The sequence below is a fragment of the Panthera pardus genome, unplaced genomic scaffold (genome assembly GCF_024362965.1).
Source record: "Panthera pardus isolate Hobbes unplaced genomic scaffold, ASM2436296v1 HiC_scaffold_7, whole genome shotgun sequence".
Lineage (NCBI taxonomy): Eukaryota > Metazoa > Chordata > Mammalia > Carnivora > Felidae > Panthera > Panthera pardus.
The window spans coordinates 43478170-43503138 of record NW_026527002.1 but is presented as its reverse complement, the minus strand read 5'-3'; the positions used below and the strand labels follow the sequence as shown (position 1 = coordinate 43503138).

The window sequence follows — 24969 nt, the reverse complement described above, 5'->3', positions numbered from 1 at the left end:
GTGGAGGAGGGGTAGAGAGAGGAGACATAAAATCTGAAGCAGGCTCCAGGCTCCAAACTGTCAACACAGAACCTGATGCAGGGCTCGAACTCACTAACTGGGAGATAATGACCTGAGCTGAAATCAGATGCTTAACTGACTGAGCCACCCAGGTATCCCAGACAATACAGATTTCTAAGTGTAGTATATCTTAAGTCTTTAATAGGGTTAATATCCAATTTCTATAATATGCCAGATTGTCTTCAACATTTTCAAACACCTTAAATTCAAACACACAAAGATTTTCTTGATATTTGTAAAGCTTACTCCCAAACTTAACCCAAAAGAATGAATAATGGATTTGGTTACCTTACCATCTTTGTTCTTATTTCACTGTCTTCTTAGTGTTATAGAGTCATTTGTCCAATGAACAGATTTACCAACTCAGTTGGGTTGGGGTTACCGGTTCTTAACCCCCACCCTGCAATTGGGTTATGAATTAGATCAGTGGTTCTCAAACTTTTTGGTGTCAGGATCCTTTTATACTTCTAAAAATTATTGAGAACCACAGAAAGCTTTTGCTTATGTGGTTATAACTGTTAATATTTACTATAACAGAAGTTAAACCTAAGAAATTTAAACAATATTTTTATTGATTCATTTAAAAAACCGATATTAGGGGCGCCTGGGTGGCTCAGTTGGTTAAGCGACCGACTTCGGCTCAGTCATGATATCGCAGTTTGTGAGTTTGAGCCCCGCGTCGGGCTCTGTGCTGACAGCTCAGAGCCTGGAGCCTACTTCAGATTCTGTGTCTCCCCCTTTCTCTATCCCTCCCCTGCTCACGCTCTGTGTCTCTCTGTCTCTCAATAATAAACAGTAAAAAAAAAAAAAATTAAAAATAAATAAATAAATAAAAAACCAATATTAAACACGTTACATTTTAACATAAACAATACATTTTTTTTAAAATTTTTTTTTAACGTTTATTTATTTTTGAGACAGAGAGAGACAGAACATGAACAGGGGAGGGTCAGAGAGAGAGGGAGACACAGAATCTGAAACAGGCTCCAGGCTCTGAGCAGTCAGCACAGAGCCCGACATGGGGCTCGAACTCACGGACTGCGAGATCGTGACCTGAGCTGGAGTCGGCCGCTTAACCGACTGAGCCACCCAGGCACCCCTAAACAATACATTTTTATGGGAAAAGACCCTGTTTTTTTCCAAAGCAAAAGAAATTAAAAGAAAATTAAAGTGGCATTACTTTACAATGTTGCAAATCTTTTCCTGGCAAATTCCACTGTATAATAGTGAGAGAATGAGAGAGAAAAAGGCCAATAATTTGTTAGTATTATTACGAAAATAAGTTGACCTACTGGAGCTGCTTGAAAGGGTCACTCTCAGGAGTCTCTGAACCACACTTTGAGAACCGTTATGTTAGATAATAATGAGTTAGATGACTCAGCCAGGACCTGAGTGTTACACACCAGGATAATTCACCCAAAGCCACGGGTTAACTTGCTGAGGTTTCTCTCACAGTTGACTTGCCCTCTGTGTCAGTGGGGGGTGAGGGGCAAGTCTATGCCTTTCATCACGTGTCCCCTAGGCAACTTTTAGATTTCATCCTTACTTAATTTTTTTCAACTTTCAATCACCTGATCTAGGAAGATGGAAAGCTTTTTACTGAATGATTGGGACTTACTGAACTCTGCACTATTTCACCTAGATCTTAATAATCCCCTTTGTTTTCTAGTTAGACTGTACATTATTTTTTATATTTTTCTTTTCTGCCAGTTGACCGCAATTCTTTGGGCAATTGGTTACTAGGGCCCTGAGCCCAGTTTTCTTGCATGTAAATAGTCAAGCATCTGGACACCACTTAATGTTGTTTGTTTTCACAGAAGCTGGATGACCCCTTGTTAGAGAAATTGTCGAAGTGGCTCCTTCACTAGGCGGGAAATTGGGCTAGATCAATGATCTCAAAGTTCTTTCCATTTGAAGATTCTATGCTACTTTTGCTTTCTCCTTGCAACCCTGAAAAACGCGGGCTGCTCTGAGGAACACTGGAGGTCATGACCTCTGCTTGCTTTTTTCATGTTCAGTCTCTTCTTTGTCCTTCCTTGAAGAGACTCAGTTGGTGTTAGAGCATTCTTGTGTCCAGTTAAAAAGACATAATTCTCTGGATTCTTTGCAACCAGGGATGGTCTTGTGACCTAGTTCAGGCCACTCCTAGTTGCAAATGATCCAAAGACTCCAGAATGGAATATACAAAATGAGATTTAAGCAAAAGGCCACATGATGGTGGTTCTCAGAGAGTGATTATTCCCCTTATAAAAAAGAAGCACACTTAGGAAATAAGTGTCTTTTTACTTCTGCCTGTCTGGAACATAGATGTAATACCTGGAGGTAGTGTTGGGGCAGAGGCTCTCTTATGCCCATAAAGAAGAAAACCACATGCTGAAGACTGATGAGCAGGAAGCCAAAGGAAGCTGAGGCCTTGAGAACTTTCTCAAGAAAATGTGTGAAGCCTGGTCTGCCTCCTTCTCGACTTCTTGATACAGGAGTAAAAGAATCCTTTTATAAGGCACTGTAATCGAGTTCCTGTTACAGGCAGGCTACATTTAATCTCAGTTGTCCAATACATTCACTAGTTGTGGCAGCTAGTGCCTTAGTCTGTCATCTGACCACTTGAGCATTCTTGACAAGGTTAATACCATGGTACAGTGTAAAACAACAACAACAAAAAAAACCCCTGGCTTTGTATCACTAGCTATGTGACCTCGGGCAAGTTCCTTAATCTCTTTGAGCCTTAGTTTTCTCATCCATTGAATCGAGACTATGATTTAATATCTCCCGGTTATTGTGAGGATTAAAAGAGGTAACAGACAGGGACATGTGGGTGGCTCAGTCAGTTAAGTGTCCAATTCTTGATTTTGGCTCAGGTCATGATCTCAGGGTCGTGAGACAGAACCTTGCATAGGGCTCCATGCTGGGCATGGAGCCTGCTTAAGATTCTCTCTCTCTCTCTCTCTCTCTCTCTCTCTTTCTCTCAAAAAAAAAAAAAAAAGAAAAAGAAAAAGAAAGAGGTAACAGACAAACCCCCTAGCACAATGCCATGTGGGTCAAAATATGTATTCAACAAATGCAGGCTCCATTTCCCTTTTCCTGTTACAGAAGAAAATTAGTTCTATTTGTTCTTAATGGCAAATATTCGAGACATATCTCTCACTAGTTTGAAGCTGAAAACGAAAATGTAACAGGATTTTGGTAAGCTAATGCCTAGGCAGATATTTGTACAATAAGCCAGGTAGGGTAGGGTTGCCGGTGACAACTGGCAGTCTGCACAGATGGGAAAGGTGGGATACTGATCATCTACGGAAGCACCGAATGGTGACCACTTTGCAGGGTAGGATAGTAATAAAGATGATGATGATGATGATAGAAGGTAGTGTTTCTTTTTTTTTAAACAGTTTTTAACGTTTATTCATTTTTGAAAGAGAGAGACAGAGCATGAGCAGAGGAGGGGCAGAGAGAGGGGGAGACTCAGAATCCTAAGCAGGCTCCAGGCTCCCAGCTGTCAGCACAGAGCCTGATGCAGGGCTCGAACCCGTGAACAATGAGTTCATGACCTGAGCCGAGTTTGGACACAAACTACCATGCCACCCGGGCACCCCAGAACCTAATATTTCTTTTTTATTAAAAAAAATTTTTTTAATGTTTTTTAATTTATTTTTTGAGACAGAGCATGAGCAGGGGAAGGGCATAGAGAGAAGGAGACACAGAATCTGAAGCAGGCTCCAGGCTCTGAGCTGTCAGCACAGAGCCTGACACGGGGCTTGAACTCATGGACTGTGAGATCATGAGCTGAGCTGAAGTCAGACACTTAACTGACTGAGCCACCCGGGAGCCCCTAGAACCTAATATTTCTTAAGTACCTACTATGTGCTAGTTGCTACGGTGAAGGCATTGCTTCATTTCCAACATTCAAGAACTGTAAAGTAGCTACTATTATCTCCAGTTTATGGATAAAGAAATGGAAGCTTAAAGAAATTAAATAAGTTGTCCAAAGTCACCCAGTGCTAGAGTTGGGGCTAGATTCCAACTCTGTCCAACTCCAAGGTCGTGCTGATGACGATAGCCTATTGATAAGATGTAAACTAATGGTAAACTGATTGTGAGAGCCTATTACATGCATCTCTTCTCAACTCTGAGCTCAGTGAAGTCACATAGGTAGCTTGAAATCAGCCCCAGTAGGAGTATTTACACCACAGAAATTGGCAATTGCTACACGTCACATCTGTCCCTCCATTTCCTGCTCTGAGAACTGGTTGTTAAACATTTACCAGCACACCACTAGATGGAATATAGCCGCTTTTGAAAGGCTATGGATCAGGAAACAGTGAATCTGGTGGATAGCAGATATTAAAGTATTGAGTAAATGAGGACAGGAAAGCTTCTTGAACATTTCTCTTGAGTCGTTTGCCAGGCGAGATGGATTCCTACGAACAAGAGAATAGAAGAATCCTTGGGGCTACAGAAAGGAGCATCAAGCCTGAGTGAGGGTCTGAGAAAGATACAATGTACATTTCCCTATTATCCCAAGGTTCTTCTTTCAAATGCCTTCTCTGTGTGGGTACTTCTACGTGTCACATAGAGAAACAAAATAGAATCTCTTGGTGACACACACACACATATACAAATAATTACAATGTAATGTGAGAAAAAGTAATAACAATCTGTGCACATACGTTTTTGGTGAAGTGGTGATTTGTCATAACTACTGTGAATAACCCGTTTGGTGCTTCACAGATCTTCTGAGGGGAAAACTCTTTTATTAGGATGGATTATGTTCATAAATCAAGGCTCATGTTGCACAACATTGTCATTGTGCTGTCTCAAGCCGTGGTGTAAATGTGCACAGCTATGGAGACCAAGAGCACCCTAACAACATCTCTTTGTCCGGGTAGGTTGGTAAAGAAGGCCAGCGTTAGCTCTTTGAAGTTGACTTTCTGTCCCTCTTCAGTAGCCTTCATGTTCCTAAGTGTTCTCTGCAGGCCATCAAAGGAGAAAGGATCCAGTATGTCACTTAATGTTTATCACCATGCTGCGTGCTTATCCCTACTGTGGACTGTTTCCATCACTGTGTTACCTGAACACATTTTCAGTCTTTTCTTTTACGAGGTATAATTGACATAACATTATATTAGTTTCAGGTGACCACATAATGATTCCGTATTTGTATGTATTGTGAAATGATCACCATAGTAAGTCTCCTTAACATCTGTCACCATACAGAGTCGTGATTTTTTTTCTTGTGATAAGAACTATTAAGATTTACTCTATTAGAAACTTTCAGGGGCATCTGGGTGGCTCAGTTGGTTAAGCATCCGACTTTGGCTCTGGCTCAGGTCATGATCTCACAGTTTGTGGGTCTGAGCCCCGCATTGGGTTCTGTGCTGATAGCTCGGAGCCTGGAGCTTCCTTCAGATTCTATGTCTCCCTCTCTCTCTGCCCCTCCCCCGCTCATGCTCTGTCTCTCTCCCTCTCTCAAAAATAAATAATAAACAACAAAAAAAGAAACTTTAAAATGTGCAATACAGTATTGTTAATTATAGTCTCCATTCTGTGTATTATATACCATGACTCATTCCTAAAAATGTTTTATTTATTTTAGAGAGAGAGAGGGAGAGAGAGAGAGGGAGCAAGCAGGGGAGGGGCAGAGAGAGGGAGACACAGAACCCAAAGCAGACTCTAGGCTCTGAGCTGTCAGCACAGAGCTTGACGCAGGGCTCAAACCCACGAACTGTGAGATCATGACCTGAGCTGGAGTCAGATGCTTAACCGACTGAGTCACTCAGGCACCCCAATGACTTATTCCTTTTATAAGTGGGTTTGTACCTTTTGACCCTCTTCGCCCATTTTGCTCAACAACACTGCCCACCTCTGACAACCACCAATCTGTTCTCTGTATCTATGAGTTTGGTTTTTTCCTTGAGCACTTCAACATCTATTATTCCTCTGATTGTGTACAAAATATTGACACATTTTCTTTAATGGAAAAAAATGATTAAAATAGAAAATCTACTGCAATACTTTTTGATTTACTAATTTACTTATATTTATATTACTACATATTTTTTCAATTTCTCAACAATTTCATTATTCTTTCTTTTTATAATTCCCTTGAGCATCCATGTGGGTTTTTTCCCCCTAAGGCTTTTTATTGTTTATGAGAGCATTTGCATTAAACAGTGATAGATACTGAATTTTCGGTACTCTCTCTCTCTCTCTTTTTTTAACCTCTTATTACCATGTGACGGGCTTGGAATTCGGTGACACTGTGATAAAACAACTCTGGTTGTTTATCTTTCAAGATGGGGAAAGGGCTATTGAAAATCTATTCCACACTCACTTCCCCCGTGAATCTGGTAAGATTTAAAACCCATCTTTTTTTATGATCAAGTATTTTATCTCTAGTGTCTGAAGGATCCTTGTGAATATTGTATCTTTGTTTCTCAGAAAAGAGTGAAGAATTAGGCTGGTCTCTTGCTGTATAAAAAGCGATTTCCTCCCAGAACAGAATGTTTAGGGGAGATAACGGTTTTCAACCTCAAAGCTATATATTCATGTCAGGGACTTAATGTCTGGGTTGTTAGATACAAGCAGAATGATAAAGATAGCTTCCCTGAGTTACATTCAGAGGAAAAGAGGATACTGGCCTTAAATTAGACCAGGGATGCTCTCCAGGCGAATTTTTAAAAACTTGGTAATAGGTCATTCTAAGTTTGACTCATTCCGTTGCTGGAAAGTCCCCTTTACTATCTCGATGAGACACTTTAATTTCTTTGAAGCTGTAGATGATTTTGGAGTTGCTATCACTCTTGTATAACTACCCCTCATGGTTCCACAGGTACTGTAGAAATGAACAAACAAGCCAGCGCTGGGGTCAGCCTGACCAGCATGTGGCCAGCACTTCCCCGCCTTCCAGATGGTCTTACAGGTGGGCCAGCTGGCCACTTCTGGCATCTTCTGATGGCTACTGGAAATGGACCAAACTTCATCCATCAGGGGATCTAAGAAGCAGACTGATTTCCATTGTTTAAATTTTTACATTCAAATTCATATTCCCTTAAGGACCATTTGTCTTTTTGCCGGTTTATAAGTGTTATGCTGGCCTTTTCATTCCTTGAAAAGCTCAGTAAATACTTTTTTGGGGGGGGGTGGGGGGTGGGGAATAATGAGTTGGCTTAAATAGGCTTTTATTATGAATAGAAGAAGAGATGCATTTTTCCCTGGCATGGCTTGGACAAGCTGTTGTTATCCCTAATAATTTTTGTTATATATTTTGGAGATTTAACATTTTTTAAATGACTGAACCCCAGATGTCAACTGTCCCCCAGGACAGCTTCTGTTTTCACTTCATGTAAACCTATACACGGGATTCAGCACCATTATGAAGTCTTCACAAAACCCACTTGAAGGATGGTGGTTAATATAATGAATTTGAATCTTTGTTCTGGATGTGGAATCTTTACAATCTTCATTAACCTCTCTGCCTCAATTTCCTTATCTCTAAAATGGACATGATAAAATAATACCTACCTTACAGAGGTGTTGTCTGGGTCAAATAGAAAAATTCATATTAAGCGTTCAATAAATTGCAACTGTTATTAGTGGGCCATATAGATTTAAAAACTTTTTATTTTTTAGTGTTTTTTTAATGTTGTTATTTATTTTTGAGACAGAGAGAGACAGAGCATGAGCAGGGGAGGGGCAGAGAGAGAGGGAGACACAGAATCTGAAGCAGGCTCCAGGCTCTGAGCTGTCAGCTCAGAGCCTGACGTGGGGCTCGAACTCACAGACTTGAGATCATGACCTGAGCTGAAGTCAGACGCTTAACCTACTGAACCACCCAGGAGCCCCTTAAAAAACTTTTTATTGAGGAATATTTCAAACACGTGTAAAAGTAGAGAGGAAAGTACAATGAAACCCCCTGTACTCATTTCCTAGCTTCAGTGATGATAGCTTTATGGCCAGTCTGATTCATCTTATTTCTTACTCTTCTCCCCAGGATTCATTTGAAACAAATCTCAGATTTTGTGTCTTTTTACCTGTAAATATTTAAGTATAGATTTCTAAAAGATTAAGAAAAACATCCTTTTTAAAAAATAACCATAATACCATTATCACGCATTAAACCTAAGAAAAATTCTTTAATATCAACTATCAAACCACTGTTTAATTTCCTAACTTTCTCATAAAGATAATAATTAAGAAAAAATCCGTTTACTTGTTTGAATCTGGATCCAATTAAGGTCCATACACTGCGATTCTCAGTATGTCTTGAATCCTTTTTAATCCATAGTTTTTCTTACCCTACCTTTGTTTTTTCCCAATTACAATTATGGAAAAAACCGGTCATCTGAATTTTGCTAATTGCTCACCCATAGTGTGTAGCTTTTTTCCTTTGTCTCCTATGGTTCTTGTGAACTGGTAGTTAGATCTCCAGGCTTTGTCAGATTCAGCTTTGAGTTTTCAGCAGGACCGGTTTTCACCGGTCATGTGATCCTTCCATCTGGCCATGTCTCCTTGTAATGCCAGCAGCCATTGATGGTTCGTGCCCAGATCCTTTCATTCATTTGGGATTGCAGAATGGTGATGTTCTAATTCTGTTATTTATTCTTCATTTCTTAGCTGGAATACTATTTGGTTACACAGTGTACAGTTTATATAGGAAAGGCAGGATAAATGCTTGGTTATTTCCTTTTATCAGTTTTCGAAAAAATAAGCTGTCTCACTAGTATCCAACAGTGACCAATAGGTTTTAATTTGCTTTATTCTCTTTATAAACTAATGAAATAAATGTCTTTGATGTATTTAAATCCTTTGCTGTTAGAATTCATACTGATGCTCAGTGGTCTCACCTTTGGTCAGTGGGAGCCCCTTTTAAATTGTCTCCAGAGCCCTTTAGGCAGGACTCTGTAGTCTCTGACATTCTCCGTTGTCTGGAATGACTAGATGTTCGAAGCTCACCTTGCATTCCTCTGCCCCTAGAATTAGTTCTTTATAAGAAGCCCTTATTCCTTTTAGTGGAAAGAGTATTTCAAGGTCACAGTTTGGGTACGAGGGTGCTCATTGCTACGTTTTTGGCCATTCCTTCCAGAACTTTTCATCAGACAAAGAGAAAATGCATCATTTTCAAATTCATGACTATAGGATTTTTACTCAACCTCTTTTATTAAATTTATTTTCTTCTTTTCATACCAAGAATCTCATTTCTCAATAATGTTGGAAATAAGAGAGTTGGGACATCACATAATAACTCATTTGCTTTATCCCAGGTTATATACATGACAATCGCAGATACAAACAGTATAAACTTCAACACCTCCTTATTAATGTTTTTGTTTGTTTGTTTTACATAGCTCCTCTCATCCTTGGGCTATATCTCACAGAGGATGCCACTCAAATCACTTTGTTTTAAAATCACTTAGAATGGCTTCTTTCTGATGGTTATATCACCAACTAGATACACATTTGTTTCCTTTCATTTTTTGATTTTAAGGATTGCTTTTCCTTACAAATTATTTAAACATCTACATGATCCCCAAGTTAAATCTCCCAAACAAGACCCATCTTAAGAAGTCTAATTTCTGTTTGTTTCTTCTCTACCTTATTTCCTCTCTACTTTCCCAGATAGGTATTGTTGTTTTTACTTTATGGTGGTCTTTTGTTGTTTAAAAAATATAATCATATATATTTATTAAATATAAGCGAATGTATTTGTATGCTATGTTCTCATATGAGCTGTAGCATAGTATACAAATTACCTAAATCTTGCTTTCTTCACTTAACTATATATTCTGCAGCTTTTAATAGATTTTTATTAATGAGTTGATAGATGCAGGAAATGTAGACTTAAAGGCAGGCGGACAAGAGATTTTTTTCCCAGTATTTCTCTTCTCCCCGGGCTTTTTCCCTACACCAAGTACACTGTAGCCTCCAGGCTCCCGACTTTCTAGCTTGCTCTTTTTATTATGCAGATCTCTAGGACTCACCTCTTCCTGTTCCCTCCCCTGCCAACCCACACCCAGCAAAAACTCCAGGTACCAGGATCCTACTGTTGGAAGCCACTGGGATCATTTTGAAACAAAAACAAAAACAAAACAAAAACAAAAAAAACCCACAACAGGCCCACAATGGAGTCATATATGTAAGCTCCATGTTACCAAACAGAGACTTAACTACAGTTTCGGCTCTCCCAGAAATGGAATCTTCAACCAGTCAATCAGGAATGGCTTCATCAGCACTAGTCAGGTAATCTGTCCGATGGATAAATCTCTGCCATCCCCTAAAGGAAAGTCATCTTGCAAGAACCAACTTCTCACCTGGTATAACTTCCTTATTTTTCTTCTTTCTAGCCATATAAGTCTTTTGTATAGCATTTCAGAGGTCCTTTCTATCTGCTAGATTTCATGCTGCCTGATTCATCAGTCACTGATCTTTAAAATTTACTCAGTTGAATTTAGTTTTAACAGACTATATATAATACATATATATGTATATATATGTGTATATATGTGTATATTTATATATATATATGTATTATATATATTAGCAGAAAAAGTTTTCAAGATGGACAAGAGAACTGAAAACTATTGGTGTAAGTGGATCCATTCTTAACTGGAAATGTTAACAAATTCTTAAAAATGTTAAGACATTTTTGATCTTTGGGATGTGTAACTGCAAAACACAATTTGGAATATCCAAGAAAAGAAGAGGTCTTATCGGTTGGGAAGTAGGAATATTGTTGTTTAAATGAATTCCGTAGTCAGAAACCCAGTTAAGAATGGATCCACTCACATCGGTGGTTTTCAGTTCTCTTGTCCATCTTGAAAATCTTTTTTCTGCCAAGCTCATCTGGTTTCCATCCTAAGCAGGAATTACTTGCTCATCTCTATTTCAGTGCCATGAACACGCACTTCCTACATTTGGAATGTCTTCTGTTTCTATCCACTGCTTCTGTCAGCAGTTGGCTAAAAACTCAGATTCTGTAGGAAGCTTATCTGACCAACTCCACTCTCTTAGGATCCTTTCTCTAGTCTACTTGCCTCAAGTTCAGTGTTGCCAGATTTAGCAAGCAATAATACAGGATGCCCAGTTAATTTGAATTTCAGATAAATAACAAATACCCGGTTCTCTTCTTTTTAGCACGAGACATGCTTATACTAAAAATTATTTGCTGTTTATGAAATTCAAATATTACTGGGGGTCTTGTATTTTATCTGGTGACTCAGGTTTAAAGATCTTGAAAAAAAAGTAACCTTCCAACCTTGTTACACTTTATTATGTTGCTTTCACATTTTTCCATGAGTTATTTTATGTGTATATTTTGCTTTCTAAGTAGATTATAAACTCCCCCAAAGTGGAAACTGTCTTTTGTTTTTGTAGCCTCCTCCTCCCCATCGTGCTCCCCACACAATGCTGATCATCAGTTTTGAGCTCATGTTTGATGAATGAATACATCCAGGGAGCTTTGTTTTGGGTTAAAGAGAAAACAAACTGCATCCTTGAGACAAATCTTTGACTGAAACATAAAATACTGTAAAGCTGATGTAAAAATTATTTTTAGAACCAATCTAAATTTCTAAGGCTGATTAGAGTACAGTCAGAAGTTATTACCGTATTTTCTTCTCACAAAATTATACCATTATCTCATCTGTGATACACATTTTTATTACATTTTGTAGCTGCTTCTTGCTTCACTTAAAAAAAAATTGTAGCAGCAGTTGCTTTCCATGGCTTTAATCACTAAGCCACCGCAAACGACTGCCTTATACCAGATTCACTATCTGCCACGTCATAATCTGTGTTGGTAAAACCTGGGCCCTTTTGAATCAGCAGAGGGAGCCAACTTCAGTTTTGACTTCTCCCTGCGGTTTAAGAATTAGCTGACTTCTAAAAGTTCAAATGTAGAGGCGACTATTTGAAGGCCATTTATTCGTTTTTAGGATTGACAATGTGGGCCTAGAGGTAAGACGCTAACGAATTCAATAACCAGTATCAGGTTTTACGTCAACAATGGAGTGGGGCGCGATTAAAGCTAGTACCACGGATTGCGGTTATGAAAGCAGTTTAATTTGCTGTTAATTCTCTGCACACAATGTTCTGGTGTACGTCAGGGTTTTGACATTTTAATCTTGGGTTTTGAAAGAACTGACAAGATTGCAAAGAAAAAACAGAAGGAAGGGGCAATGGCTGAGGAGTGTTTCGTCCCTGGGACAGTCGCGAGAGGCAAACAGACAAAAAAAAAAAAAAAAAAAAGGAAGGTGGTTTGAAGCGTGGGGTGGGCACAGGAGGAGGAGGGGGAGGAGGAGAAGGAGGAGGAGCTGTTCTTTTTATCTAAAAGGAACAAAAAGGGAAGTAGTGGTAAAAAGGGGGAGAAATGGTGTGTCTGGTGAACCTAATCAGAGGAATTCTCAAGCAAAGAGTAGTTTGGGGCCTGTGGTAGGAAGAAAGGAAGTAGGAACAGAGTAAGAGGAGCCCTTTTTAGCCCACTTGGAAGGCTGGAAGGGGCCCTGGAAGAGAAAGCAGCGGTAGCTGCTGCTTCTGAAGTCATTGTGAGCTAGAAAGGAGGGCCCTGACCAGGACAAGCTGGAATTAAGGGTGGGTATAAAGAAAACTGTCGAAAAAAGCTCTGGTAAGAGGAGAGATGGACTCAATTTGAAAAAAGAGAAAAAAGGGAAATTATTTTATTTAAAAAATTTTTTTAATGTTTATTCATTTTTTGAGAGAGAGAGAGTGAGAGAGAGAGCTAGTGAGCATGAGTGGGGGAGGGTCCGAGAGAGAGGGAGACACTGAATCTGAAGCAGGCTCCAGGCTCTGAGCTGTCAGCACAGAGCCTCATGTGGGGCTTGAACTCACAAACTGTGAGATCATGACCTGGCGGAAGTGGGATGCTTAACAAACTGAGCCACCCAGGCGCCCCAAAAGGGAAATTATTAGAGAGTTACATTGTAGAATCTATTTTATTTTAATTTAATTTAATTTAATTTATTTCAGGGAGGAACATTTTTAATTACCATTTCAAATTCTTTAATGGTTGTTAATTTGTATTTTCTTCAGCCTATTTTGGCATTATATATGTATATATATATTTAATTTTATTTTTTATTTTTTAAAATTTACATCCAAATTAGTTAGCATATAGTGAAACAATGATTTCAGGAGTAGATTCCTTAATGCCCCTTACCCATTTAGCCCATCCCCCCCTCCCACAACCCCTCCAGCAACCCTCTGTTTGTTTTCCATATTTATGAGTCTCTTCTGTTTTGTCCCCCTCCCTGTTTTTATATTATTTTTGTTTCCCTTCCCTTATGTTCATGTGTTTTGTCTCTTAAAGTCCTCATATGAGTGAAGTCAGATGATTTTTGTCTTTCTCTGACTGACTAATTTCACTTAGCATAATACCCTCCAGTTCCATCCACGTAGTTGCAAGATTTCACTCTTTTTGATTGCCGTGTAATACTCCATTGTACATATATACCACATTTTCTTTATCCAATCATCCATCGATGGACATTTGGGCTCTTTCCATCTTTTGGCTGTTGGTTGATAGTGCTGCTCTAAACATGGGGGTGCATGTGTCCCTTTGAAACAGCACACCTGTATCCCATGGATAAATGCCTAGTGGTGCAATGGCTGGGTCATAGGATAGTTCTATTTTTAGTTTTTTGAGGAACCTCCATACTGTTTTCCAGAGTGGCCGCACCAGCTTGCGTTGTAGAATCTATTTTAAGACAATTATTTTTTTGTTACTAAATTTAAAAATTTAAAAATCTTTTAGGTTTTTTAGAAATCTGTTATGGAAGGCTGTCATCTGAGGTCTCTTCTATTTGAGCGTATAGGGCCACCATCAAAAATTTTCCCCCAAGCGATAAAGAGCTTTAATTAAAATATCGCCTGTAAGTTCACCACCCAGATATAAGTAACATTTTGATACTTACCCTTCTGGAAAATGCATGTGTCCACCTACAGATAGAATGGATATGTAATCAGGCAGTGGGATCACACTGTATGTAATCATGGTAGCAAGCACTTGCCAGGAGCTTAGGATATGCTGGGCCCTGTTCTCAGGGCTTTCCCTGTAATACTGCATTGAATCCTCACAAAACCCCAGTAAGGTCGTACTTTCATTCCCACCTTAGAAATGAAGCCCAGAGAGGTTAAGAAACTTGCTCAAGATCACACAGCTAATAGTTGGGGTGTGATTCCAGACCATTTGATTCTGGATGTGTTTCTAACCCTTATAACCATCTTTCATGTTAGTGCTCTGCAGTCCGCTTTCTTTTCACTTAAAAATAATGTATAAGGGACATCTTTTCATGTCAATATAGATCTTCACCATTAATATCACATGTATGTACTCAATCCTCTTCTGATGGGCATATGGGTTGTTTCACGTTTTTTTGCTACTGTGTACATACATCTTTGTTCATTTACTTTTTGAAATAATATACTTCTAAAAACGGGATTTTTTTTTGTGGGGGAGGGCATTGTGAACTCATTGTGAACTCATTTTGAGAAAGATTCTCAATGAGCATTCTACCAGCAGCGGGCTCTGAAGGCTTGACAGCTAATCTTGGAGTTGGACTCCCAAGCCAGAGGTTCCCTAGTGCCACCTAGTGGTACTATCTCTAAATTGTAGTAGCAGCATTTTGAGATCATTCAAGAATGAACACTCCAGGAAGGATTTTGAGCAAAATGTTGTTCAGTTTTCACTATTGTAAATAATACTGTAATTATCCAAGTTACTCATATTTGAGATCACTGTTTTAGTGAATAGAGTCATTAACAATTATTTACATTGTCACAAGGTATAAACATATTTTTTTTTTGTCTATCATAGAATTTCACTTATATCTTGAATCAAAAAAAAAAAAAAAAAAAAAACCCAAACAGAACAAAACAAAAACCCAGACTTACAGATACAGGGAATAGTGATTGCCAGAGAGTAGGGGAGTTTGGGGGGTGCAAAATGGGTGAAGGGTATCAAGAAATATGAACTTCCGGTTTTAAAATAAGTCATGGGGGGGTGCCTGGGTGGCTCAGTCAGTTAAGCATCTGACTCTTGATTTCAGCTCGGGTCATGATCTCATGGTCATGGGATTGAGCTCCGAGTTGGGCTGTGTGTTGAGCCATTGAAATGAGCTTGGAGCCTGGTTCAGATTTTCTCTCTCTCCCTCTGCTTCTCTCTGGCTTGTGCTCTGTCTCTCTCAAAATAAATAAATAAGCATTAAAAAAAAAAAAAAAGAAAACTTACTGTAAGAGAGGAGAGAAGTAATCAGGCAGGTGATTCAGTGGGGCGAGCCAGGGGCTCCTGGCCAGAAAAACAAGGTTCAATCAATATATCCCTATGGTCATCCCCTAGCCAACCCTTTGGTTTCTTCGTGTAGAAAATATCAGGAGTGTCTCTAGGGGCTTTTGCAGCTCCAATCATCTGGGAGTTTGGAATCCTGATATCTCTATGGGGCAGGGCCAGGGTAAGTGTCATCTCGAACCACGAACCACGGAGAGGCAGATGTGTGAGAAAGGAGACACCAGCAGAGAAAGGGAGAGGCGGGGCTGGCTGAAGGGGACCCGTGAAGTGACAGGTGGCCCCAATGCACGCAGAAGGGCCAGAGCTTTGGTTAGTGTTCTGTTTTCACCGTCCTGAACATTTTCAATAAGCTTTGAACAAGGGTTCTCACATTTTCACTTTGCCCTGGGTCCCACAAATTATTAGGTGGTCCTGGGTAGGGAACAGAATGGAGGTGGGAGGACAGCAGAGATGTGGCACGGATGGAAGAAAGTGCAGGGTATGCAGAGAAGGGGGCCCGGTCCCTCTCCTGCCCCGTGCTGTTGGGCCCCCCAAGCCCACACCAAATGCTCCCCCCATTACCTGAATCCTGGGGTCCCCGTCAGCTTCCTTCGCATAGCCCACAGCCCCCAAGTAGACAAACTTTCTGGTGTTTACTGTTCACAGACAAGTATTGTGTCAGGAACCCTCTTTTAATTTTTTTTTTAATGTTTACTTATTTTTGAGAGAGAGAGAGAGAGAGACAGAGTGCGAGCAGGGGAGGGGCAGAGAGAGAGGGAGACACAGAATCTGAAGCAGGCTCCAGGCTCTGAGCTGTCAGCACACAGTCCGACACGGGGCTCGAATCCACGAGTCGTGAGATCATGACCTGAGCCGAAGTCAGATGCCCACCCGACTGAGCCACCCAGGTGCCCCAGGAGCCCTCTTTTAGGCTAGTTTTTTTTTTCCCTGTGAATTTGGCAGAACTTTCACCTTAATACACAGTATTTTCAGGCGCTGGCTCGTGTTTGCAGAGGCCTGCAGAATAACAGGGTTAGAGAACATCTGTCCAGTGTGTGCACCGTGGGTGAGGGCCGTGAGTGGCCACCCTCACCCTGCTCAGGCATTCCTTTGTCTTCACAGGCACAAAACAGCCACGAGAATCTAAAGACATTCTTTGAAGAGTTTGTGGCAGCTCATCCTTTGCAGAGGCCGCAGAGGTCAGGCAACAGGAGTCTAGAAGTGAAAGTTGGCCTAGAAAGAAATCCAACATAATCACTAAGTGTAAGCAGTTGTCTTTAACAGAATCCTGGACGATGAACTCACACAGCTGAGTTGACAGATTACCTGTTGGCATTAGACAGAATCGAGGGCTAAGTTACCAGGAGGGAATTTAATACATATTTATCCATCTTAAACAACATGCCAGGCGCTGTGATAGGCGCTTTAAATATATTATTTCATCTAATGTTCACAACACCCCAGGGTGGTTAAGCCCAGTTATTGGTCTCAGTTTGCAGACGAGGAAACTCAAATACAGAGAATAAAAATACGTCTTAGGTCTCTGTAGTGGAATCAATAGGCAGAGAGGTTTGTGAGGGTGGTGAAGGCGGTCCTTAAGGGAATATGGGGATGACTGATGTCCCATGTAGTCATTCCTAGATGTAAACAAAATGACTTATTTGAGTCTTCAAGGTCCTCCTCTGTCCACTGAGTTTCCTCCAACACTAAATGTCTGGAGTTGGGGGCTCGGGGCTTAGACTTCTCAGTCTTCTTATCTTAGATTTCTTAGATTCCCCCCTTGCTCCCATCTTAGACTTCTCATCTCTAAAGGACCAGTCAGAGCGACATGGTCTATAACAGCAGAGTTGTTTATTACACCTTTGTTGTCACTAACCTCTAACTGAAATGTAGTATTTCCTTCAATTATGAACATTGGCAGTGAACCACAGTTTGCAGGATCCTTGTTTGCAGGATCTGAGACTTCCTTCTTTTTTTTTTTTTTTTTAATGTTGTTATTTATTTTTGAGAGAGAGAGAGCGAGAAAAAAGAAAGAAAGAAAGAAACAGAAAAAGAGAGAGAGAATGAGCAGAAGAGGGGGAGAAAGAGAGGGAGATACAGAATCTGAAGCAGGCTCCAGGCTCTGAGCTGTCAGCACAGAGCCCAACGTGGGGCCCGAACTCACAGACCACAAGATCATGACCTGAACGGAAGTTGGATGCTTAACCGACTGAGCCACCCAGGTGCCCCAGGATCTGCGACTTTCTTGTCAGCAGAAATCATGTATATTTTCATTTTACATTATGGGAGTTGTAGAGAATTCTGAATATCACTTACTCCCTTCACTGCTTTGAAATTATAGTAGTTATGAGACCCATGGCTAGATCTTGTTACTGAATGCATAGTACTACATCACAAACTTCTGAGCATTTTATTCTTGTGGTAAAGATAAATAGCACAGAAGTTGCCATTTGAACCATTTTGAAGTGTACAATTCAGTGGCATTAATTACATTGATGGTTGTACAACCATCCCCAGGTTTGAACTATATTTTGATAGCTGTATTTTAATGTAATGGGTTTCCCCTTGTTTATATTATATTAAAAGCATTAGTCTCAGAACGGGTTATATGCTTCATCAGACTTCTAAAGGGCTTTGGGACCCATAAAGATTAAGAAGTCCTTATTTATAAAGTCTTTCCAGTTTTAACATTCTGTGATTACATGATTCTAAACCAATCAAGCTTTCTTTTAACAAATGGGGATTATAATATTTCTCTGCTCGAGACCTAACCTTGGAGATGGCCACTTGACAAGCTTTGGGTTCAGTGTTGCGGAATACGGAAGGCAGGCGCTGAGTGTCCTTCAGCGCGGCATTGACGTTCTTGGCAAGACTGGCATGTCGAAGGCTCCCTGGAGACCCAGGACCTGGGATCACGCAGCACAGGCCCTCTCTCTGAGAGCCGCCTGTGAATGCCACGGTCAGGAAGGGGACAGTGCTTCACTCCTGGGGCTCAGAATCAGGCCAGGGACCCAGAGACCAGGAGGAGGTCTGCTCCCTCCCGGGGGCACGCTCAGGATGGACCCCGTTAGCTGGCTGGTAGGACCCATCTACCAAGCGGTATCAGACATTTGGTATAGTTGCGAAAGTATCCATTCATTCGCTTTATTCATTTGTTTAGCCATGTAATACATTTTTACTGAGTGCCTACTCATGTGTCAGGATTACTTCAATGAAAAAAAAGGACAGAAGTTTTGCCCTCGTGGAGCTCACATTCTAGAGGAGGGAAGGCACAGGCAATAACCAACATTGAAAAGTGCATCAGGGGCAACTGGGTGGCTCAGTCGGTTGAACGTCCGACTTCGGCTCACATCAAGACCTTGCGGTTCATGAGTTTGAGCCCCCTTTCGGCTCGCTGCTGTCAGCCTGTCAGCACAGCATGGAGCCCGCTTTGGATCCTCTGCCCCCCTCTCCCTGCCCCTCCCCTGCTTGTGCTCTCCCCAAAATAAATAAACATAAAGAAATAAAATAGCATATAGTAATGATACATTTTGGGAAATGATACAGGGCTCTGGGAGGTGGGCTGGGTTGTAATAGCTGCTACGGTGTCCAGGGAGGGTGTTACTGAGAAGGTGACATTTGATTAAAGGCTTGAATGAGGTTGGGAGAGTGAGAGCGCAGACATTTGAGGCCAGATATACCAGGCAAAGGGAGCAGTGCAAAGGTCCTGAGGCAGGAGCACACAAGACATGTTTAAGAAACACCAAGGAGGCCAGTGTGGCTGGAGCTGAGACATGAGGTAGAGACGACAGACTGGTTATAGGAGTCAGCTCCTAGAGGGTCCTTCAGAGCACTGGGTTTTTATCTTAGGAAAGATCGGAAGCTGTTGGAGGGTTTCGAGTAGCTAAGGAAAATATCTGCTTTCAGTTTTTGCAGGATCAGCAGGAGGACAAGGTCTGAAAGTGCAGAGACCAGTAGAAGGCTGTTGCACTCATTCAGGAGAGGTGATGGTAGCTCAGACCGGGATGGTAATGGTGGCAGGGGCAAGAAATGGTCAGATTCTGCATATGTTTGAAGGTCAAGCGGACAGGATTTGCTAATAGATGGGATGTGAGGTGTGCTAGGAAGACAGGAACTGAGGATGATGTCAAGGTTTTTGACTTGAGCAACGTGAAAGATGGGGGCAGTTATTTTGTGGGTGTCTACTTTATGGCCGGCCAGAGTTAAACCTCAGGGAGACAACAGTGAGTGGAGCACAGTCCCTGCCTTCAAGCAGCTGATAGTCCAGAGGGTGGGGTGAGGAAGGCGGAAAAACAGGCAGCCATCGTACACCTTCATAAGCTTTGTACCATCTCAACGGCTTCCAGGGTGTCCTTACGACTCTTGTCCTCATCTGTCTAAGTAGATACTAATAGTCCTTATAATGGGTTTCTATACTGAATAAATAAAATAAAGCATGCAAAGCACTTAGCACAGCGCCTGGGACATAATAAATGCTAGCCAACATTCAGCACCATCACACATTAGCAATCTCTGGCATAGATTTTATTTGGTGCCTAAAGGGCTACTATATTTCCTAATTATAATTTTTTGGTTGGCATTTTATCGGTTGAACAGTTAAACTTCTTGCCCGTCGATGGATGTCTATATGGTAAAACAGGAGCAGCTTCTGAAATGAGAACTGATTTATGTTTTCATTGGGATTCAAGTAAATGTGGGGTATGGAAGGGCAGTGGAAAAAACATGAAATTCATATTATCAGTTGAAAATGAATGCATGCCACACAGTATTCCTTTCATCTGTTGTGCTTTGAGCTTTCTGCTGGTATTATTTCGAAGGGTTCAAATTTCTGGATTTGATAGCTTAGGGAATTATCTGTTGATCTCTTTGGCAAAGAGGTGTGGGAGTTTATAAATATTAGTTTAGATAAATATAGCTTATGATGGACTTTCGATTGTTCTATTACCATCTTTGAAAGACATAGTTGTGTACATCCAGATACGATCTCCCCACAGCCTGGCTACTCTTCACAGGGCTAATGAGGAAATAAGGGAGGGGAAAGAGGAAGAATTTTTTTTGCCAGAGGCCCAGAGCTGCAAAGCTCCTCATTTCTTACTTCTATAAACCAAAATATCAGCCAACAAATACAGCACCTGGCACGTTTTGTTTGCACATAGTCTGCACTTACTTACATGAGTGACTGAGTGAGTCGGAGGGCTGAGTCAGGCAGGGGCAGATAGAAATACGCTCTACAGAAAAATAATGGCACTTATCGTTCAGCGCAGGATGCTTTTTTCCCCAAGTTCTATCACTGACATTACACCCTGCCATCCTGACACCTATGTAGTGAGCGGCCAGATGGGTGTCCTCAACTGCATTTTACAGAAGACACAGCTGAAACGCAATCACCTGCCCAAGGTCAAACTCTGAGAAGGTGGTGAGTCCCCGAATCCTCGTGGGATGTGCTGCCACCAGCATGAGCTGCTTTGTGAAACTGACACACCGACACTCAGATTCTGAGGTTCCAACTCAAATGAGATGGGCTCACAAAGCACAAGATGGCCTCCCATATGAGATCAGGTGTGGCCCAAATCTCTTCCCACTAGAAGCCTCTGGTCCCTCTCACTCCAGGCGCAGGGTCTCAGCCTTTCTGCCTCGCCTAAGACCAGATGCCACTCTGGGAAGTAGGGATGAGGGCTCTCAGGGTCTGAGTTCCCGGCCTCATCATCAAGTCGCCGTGCTGTTGGCACTGCCCTCACCCTGGTGGCCCCATGTTTGAGGGCAGGTTTCTGTCCTAGGTAACCCAGTCTTGGGACATTGCGTTTTAGCAACTGGGTTCATCTCTCGTTAGTTACTCACCTTCTTTGTGGCTGGTCCGTGTTCCCGGTAGATCGATCTGTCTGGATTTCGGGGTTTTCTGTTTCTCAGGTCCTTGCCTTCACTGCAGCTGCTCAGAATCCCTTCTCCAGCATCTATGCGTGCCTCACACCTGCTCCACAAAGGTAAAATGCCCTTGGTACTAACCATCATTCTGCCACCACGCTGGACTTTGTGTCTCAGCCCCCTTCTTAGCACAGAGTTCCCATGGTCTTGGGAAATCCTCCCTGCCTGTCCTGGAGCAGGCCTGTTCTGTCTGGCCCTCCGATCACTCCTAGCACAGAGCAACCTGGGTTCAAGTAAGTGCAGCCGAGGTCAGTCTCCACCTCCCTGCTGAGCCACATAAGGAGAAATGTGGGCCCCCATGTACACTTAGCCAATGACCTCCCATATTTTGAATAGTCCCCTAACATGGCTGTATATGAAGTCTTGTGTCATTCGATGGCCTGCCATTGTCAACTCTCATAAACTTGTCCCGTGGGAGACTTGACGGGGAGGGCCTGGGAACAGTGGGCTGATTGGAAATGACGATCATTATTGTACAACATGGAGCCATAAAACAGTCTGTCTTCATTAAAAAATTGCTATTTTGCCCGCCATGGATTTTTGACATTAATTTTGATTTTTTTTTAATTTTTTTATTTTTTTTTATTTTTGGGACAGAGAGAGACAGAGCATGAACGGGGGAGGGGCAGAGAGAGAGGGAGACACAGAATCGGAAACAGGCTCCAGGCTCCGAGCCATCAGCCCAGAGCCTGACGCGGGGCTCGAACTCACGGACCGCGAGATCGTGACCTGGCTGAAGTCGGACGCTTAACCGACTGCGCCACCCAGGCGCCCCCATTAATTTTGATTTTTAAAATTTTGCATTAAAGTTTTATTTATGTCGGTTAATGAGGGTTTTTTGGCACCCCTCTAAACTTTGTGTTTTAGGCAGGTGCCTCAGTTTCTTCGTCCTCCCCCCAGCCCTGTCCATCACTTGCAGCCGGTCCTCTCTTCCCTGTGGTCCTTTATCACCATAAAAGCCAAATGCACCTCCTCCCCTCCCCTCGCACCTCTGCTGTCTTGTTTTCTCTGTCTTGCTCTGCACCTGTTCACCTCTGGGTCCTCCCACATTCGTCCTCCTTCCCGGTACACACACCACAGCATTTATTTCATCGTTTGGAAACTCCTCAACATCTCACATGTGTTCAGACTCACTTTTTTCAGTCCTGGTCCTCATGAGAATCTGACTCAATGCCCTGAGACGCCACGTCTGCAATCCTCACAGCCTCCCACCCCAGGAGCACTGCTGGATGAGGGGCAGGAAGACTGCTGGCTTCCTTCCGGCTCCCCTCTGCCATTCCTTGGTTGCCCATTCCCTGTTCTCACGTAAGAAGACATTTGCCGTCGAGGCTCACTCAGGTATCCACGAGGACCTCCCTCTCCTTCTCGGAGTCTCCCGCTGGTAAGCTGGAGCCTGCCCACCTCCCTCACTAAAGACTGAAGTGGAGCTGACTCTCCCCACTAAAGAAGAATCCTACCACAATCTAGGATATTCTGTTGTCTTGTAGCTTTCTTGTCCCAACCTTGGCCTTGCTCTTGAACTTCCCCTTGACTTTCACTTCTAGTCCTTTATAGTTACCTGCTTCATGGGCCACGTCTTCAATTGTTTGTCACTGGAAAGAACTAGCAGATGTAGCCTTAATTTGCGACCGGTTCACCCCAAACATTGGTCATTTTCTCTTTCCCATGGACTTACTCTTTCTTGGACTCCTCCACCTCCTCTCCGCTTCTCTGATCCTGCTCACCTTCTTCCAGCCTTTCAACCCTTTAGGCTCTTCATCCCCTATTGGCTATTTCGTGCCTCTTCACCTGAACTGCTCTATCAACTCCTCTGCCCACAGACCCCTCCATCTCTCGGCCATATAATTCAAACCCTAACCTGATCTGTCTCCTGTCTTCCTAAAGACTTCTTGTTGGAAATTGTTGGAGAAAGACACAAAATGGTACCGCCTCTTGATCCAGCATCAGCTTGCTCCTCTGCTGGGACCCCCTCCCCATAGTATAATAATGGCCCCCTGTTGCAAGGGGGGGCGTATTCAAGTAGACTCAGAGGGTTGGTACATTGTACCTTTGCCACCATTTGCAAGCCTCATCCTCAGTGGTTCCAGTGGTGACTTTCTTTTCCTCTGGGTTCTCTATATTCTATGGTAACTAGCATCTAGAAAATTCCTCAGATGGATCTTGGGACCAAAACAGCACTTTGAACCTCATAAATCTTAAGTCCAAGAAAACAAAAATTTCATAAATCTTAAACCTCTCAGCTGGGAGTATACCTATGTAGACACCAATTAAAAAGGAGACTAGAGGGGCTCCTGGGTGGTTCAGTCAATTAAGCGTCCGACTTCAGCTCAAGTCACAATCTTACGGTTGTTCATGGGTTTGAGCCCTATGTTGGGCTCTGTGCTGACAGCTCAGAGCCTGGATGGAGCCTGCTTTGGATTCTGTGTCTCCCTCTCTCTCTGCTCCTGCCCCACTCATTCTCGGTCTCTCTCTCTCTCTCTCAAAAATAAAATAAACATTAAATTTTTTTTTCAAAAGGAGACGAGAACACATTTTGGGCTAAAAGGGAATGTTAGACATCATTAAGGAGTGAATTACACCACAAAGCTACCATCCAAAGGAAAAACCAGGCCAACTTTGAAATAACTACTGATTGAGACCCATGTCCCCTGATCTGAGGGTCTGGTGTAAGTCCTACTATTTCCCACCAGGGTAGCCCCACCTTCACATTGTCTGCTAACCAGATAGCTAGGAGAGTTGCCCTAGGACCCCCCACAGCAAGAGGCCAGGGGACTCTCAGTCTTGGCTTGAGAAGTGTTTGGAAGATGGGGCAGAAACTCGGGAGATCTACAGGTGTTGGTTTGCAATCTCAGGAGCTTCTCAGGGGTAATCTGGAACCAACCCCTGTATGTGGAGTTCAGGGAGAGACTGAAGAAAGAGGCAGGCCACACCAGATTGGTAGGTGGCAAATTTAATAAGCAAAAGAACTTATATACAAGGCTTGTCTCAGATGCCATACGGTGAGTACATCTGTGTTATCTGCCTGCCAGAATCTTAAAGATTTATATAGAGGACTTAACTGGGTTCAGTCACATATACTGTACAGACGGTCTGAACAACAAGTCATTATCTCAAGGCTATGTCTTTAGGGCAGCTTCTAGGAGTGGAAGGGCAAGTGGAATGCACATTCCAAGGACAGGGGGAGGGGTGGGGAGCTCTGATCGCCAGGGTCCAGATCCTGGGTAAACTGGTGGTCACATCCTCTTGAAGACCTCCCCCAACAACAGGTGCCAGTGAAGGCAGAGGTGAGTCTGAAGCAGCCAGGGAGTCTCAGCCAGCTCTGACAGAGCAGAGAGCCAGCCTAGGGGTGAGTCTATTTGCAGAAGTAGGAATTAGCAATATGCTGGTAAACTAGTTCTCAGGAGGGAAAGAAAAAGCCCAATTCATAGTGTTTGCTGATTTCTGTGCTGTAAATACTCCTACTCTGGTTGATTGAAGCTATCAACATGATGTTACTGAACATAGAGCTGAGAAAAGACATATATGGGGTGCCTGGGGTGGCTCAGTCGGTTGGGTGCCCGACTTTGGCTCAGGTCATGATCTTGTAGTTCATGGCTCTGAACTACAGCATTGGGCTCTGTGCTGACAGCTCAGAGCCTGGAGCCTGCTTTGGATTCTGTGTCTCCCTCTCTCCCTCTCTCTCTGCCCGCCCCCCCACCCCCACCCCAGCTCAT

General features: G+C 42.4%; 1 long non-coding RNA gene across 5 annotated transcripts in view; it reads left to right on the top strand.

The window, feature by feature from the left end:
* The window catches only part of LOC109278044 (uncharacterized), a 114763-nt gene that overhangs the window by 23274 nt on the left and 66520 nt on the right, over positions 1 to 24969 (top strand). For 2 of the 5 annotated variants that reach the window (XR_002085474.2, XR_002085473.2), the window contains exon 1: positions 11872 to 12009. The exons of 2 other annotated variants lie outside the window; for them this stretch is intronic. This is a non-coding gene — a long non-coding RNA (uncharacterized LOC109278044). Of the gene's footprint in view, positions 1 to 11871; positions 12010 to 20660; positions 20894 to 24969 lie in introns of those variants that run through there. One more of the 5 variants, XR_002085475.2, reaches the window with a different exon arrangement.